Genomic DNA, 3,043 nt, shown 5'->3' on the forward strand with positions numbered 1-3,043 from the left:
GCGGCCCGCGCCTCCCTCGGGGTCTGAGCCCCTGAACCTCAGACGCCAAGGCAACGCCGCACTGAGAAAAGGAGGAAAGCCACTGCTGGAGAAAAAGGCACATGCATTCCCCAAATTGAGAAGCTCTACTGCTAAAGGAAACTAGAGACAGACACACAGACACCATTGCATTAAAACCTTTCAGCGAAAAGAAGCTCTGCCTGCTGTGAGGTAAATACGAAAACCCTTCAAGACACCTGCTTCCTGAAAAAAAAAAAAGCCTGTATCTCTGTTAAATTCGCGTTCCACGACCTGTTGAACTGCAAAATTATAAAAGGAAAAGAAGAGGCATTTCAGACATTGTAAAATGTAAAACAAAGCCGTCCTCCAAGAGGAATCTTAAGTTTGGAATGAAGACACCAAATCTGCGTGGACCGCGCCTGACTCCTCCGTGGCTTTATGCTGGGCCTGGTAGGCAAAGGAATTCAACAAATGACCAAGCCTCAGCTTTTGCTGAGGTTCCTGCTAAACGTGAAAGTGTTATGCAAGTCTGCACTGAAACTAGAGGACTAGAATCAGCCATAGACGCAGGAATCTGAGGAACCCCCGGTGCCAGGTGGCACCAGAGAAGCACTGCTGTGAAAGGCCTGCCAGAGAGGAGCGCACAGGTCAAGCAGGGCAGGGGGGACAGTGGGTCCTTTGTTTCCCGAGTGGGATTTGAAGCATCGAGCCCGGTCTCCACTGGCACCATGAAAAGCGACTCTAAGGCACTGGATCTGCCTCTGGAAGGGCTGTGTCCACCTTGACGGATGTGGGGCCACCTGGGGCTCAGGCGCACCTTACTCACCACCCCAACCCCCACCCCGCTCCTAAGGCTTCTGAGAATTGGAGAGTCAGCGGGATGACCTCTTTGCTTGGGGGCAAAGCTGGCACACAGGGACCGCACCCCAAGAGAGACGAGGAACCCTAAATTAGGCCCTTTCAGGAACTGCAGATCCTTACTTGACAGATTGCCTGTGTTTCCAGAGTCCTCTTCCTTTGAAAATTTGAAGGTCAGGTGTGTCCAAACATGCAGTTCTTGGATATGTCACTAGACAAAAGTGACCGTGTGGTTTCCGTAGTGTAGTGGTTATCACGTTCGCCTAACACACGAAAGATCCCTGGTTCGAAACTGGGCGGAAACAACTCCACTCCCCCCCAAACTTTTAGATTCATGTTTTAAACCCAAAAGAGAGGTCTGTCACGTGGAGTGAGGCTTGGAGCTTCAGCTTCCCCATCAGTTCTCTCAAAGAATATTCAGGGTTGATTTCCTTTAGGACTGACTGGTTTCATCTCTCCTTGACATGCATACAGGTTTTCCAGGAGTCAAGTAAGGTGGTCTGCTATTCCCATCTCTTGAAGAATTTCCCATATTTTCTTGTGATACACACAGTCAAAGGCTTTAGTGGAGTCAATGAAGCAGAAATAGATGTCTTTCTGGAACTCTCTTGCTTTTTCTATGATACAATGGAGGGGAAATGGAGGAAAAACTGAGGAAAAGGATAGAACCAAATTAATTGGAAAAGTATATGGAAAAGGTTAAATAGAGAGTACTACAAACAATGGAGGAAATTTCATTGGTAAAAGGTGTTTACAGGGTGATGATGATGAGCCTACTCTTTCATGCATTCTAGGATTCCCAGTCAACCTGCTTTCCTCCAGAGATCCTCTCTGAGTATCACAGACTACCTGGACCTACGTCCTTGTGTGTGTGTGTGTGTGTGTGTACAAGACACAGAGGAGTAGGGTAGTAGTGGAGCATGGGAGAGGATGCATAGACTAGAAACAATCATACATCATTTACATTCTAAAAGAGTGAGACGTGTCCCTGGGTGGGCTCAAACCATGACCTTTGCGGTTAACAGACGAACGCCCTAACCGATTGTGCCACAAAGTCGGGAGGAGAGTTTCATCCTCACTCCCACAGAAAGCAAGTATACTTACGGTACTGGGAGGAGCCACCTGTGTTTCACAGAATGGCGTTTCCACTTCGGAGCCTCGGACAACCTGAGAGATGGAGTCCACTCAGCCTGTTCGTTTCCGTCGGGGAGCCGGGAGGTTCCGAGGGCAGAAGGTCTCCTGAGCGTCCTCGCCGCTGCAGATGTCAGCGCCCAAGAGAAGCCCCAAGCTTGAGCCGAGGGGCCCCAGAAAGAAGCTGATGGCTCCTGGTTTGCTCCGCCTTCGTCCGACCATTTGCGCTTCTGGACATCGGTTTAGTAGATGGGGTGCGTGTGGCTGCAGCTGGACAGAGATCAGTTTATTGTGATCCACTCAATGTAAGGCTTTAGCTGTCTTTTGAGGACAGGAAAGGAAAGGTGTGAAGCGCGCAAGTAGATCGGACGAAGGCCAAAGGCAGGAGAGAACAAGAGAATGAGCCAGAGGGAGAAAGGGACTACAAGAGAGAGGAGCGGGCTGGTATCACGGTGGGGGCCGTCGCTGGGTTGGGGAGATCACAGCGCCTGACTCTGGCGCGCTCCCACGCTTTACTGAGGTGTCCAGGAATCCGGTTCACCCCCAATCGCAAAGCTGCTGGCCTTGCATTTGTTCTGGCAGTTTCCTTTGCTGGTTCCATGAGGAGGGGCAAGGTGGGCTCTGTGGGTTTGCAGGTTAATGCAAGACCTATGGGCTACCTTGGAGATAACTAGTGGGCAAGGAAACACACAAATTCACTTTCCCGTTTGCAGGCTGGTCTTCAGGGTCTGGGTGGGAAACTGGAAAATCTGAGTGCCGATATCAATATTTATTTAGAGATAAGGAGATCAATAGCTAAGCAGTCACTGAAAGTGGTTATGTTGGTGGGGGAGTGCGAGTGGGAACCTGACTGGGGCCAGTGGAGTACTCTTCGGGGTATATGTAACTTGGTATCATTCACATGTGTGTGTGTGTATATAAACATATATACATAGTAAGGAGCATTGCTTATATTTTAACTTTAAATTTTTACATAGTCATAAATAAATATATATCTTATCTAAAATTCTGGGTCTTGTGTCATGTGTAAGAAGGTTTTCCACTTAAAACCTTA

At 48.8% G+C, this 3,043-nt stretch overlaps 1 non-coding gene across 1 annotated transcript; it reads left to right on the forward strand.

Annotated features, from left to right (window-relative positions):
• Positions 1-1,090: 1,090 nt before the first annotated feature.
• On the forward strand, positions 1,091-1,163 carry TRNAV-AAC (transfer RNA valine (anticodon AAC)). Its single transcript has one exon. It is a non-coding gene; the product is annotated as a tRNA-Val (tRNA).
• The last annotated feature ends 1,880 nt before the right edge of the window (positions 1,164-3,043 follow it).

Source organism: Bubalus kerabau, chromosome 6, assembly GCF_029407905.1.
Source record: "Bubalus kerabau isolate K-KA32 ecotype Philippines breed swamp buffalo chromosome 6, PCC_UOA_SB_1v2, whole genome shotgun sequence".
Taxonomy (NCBI): Eukaryota; Metazoa; Chordata; class Mammalia; order Artiodactyla; family Bovidae; genus Bubalus; species Bubalus kerabau.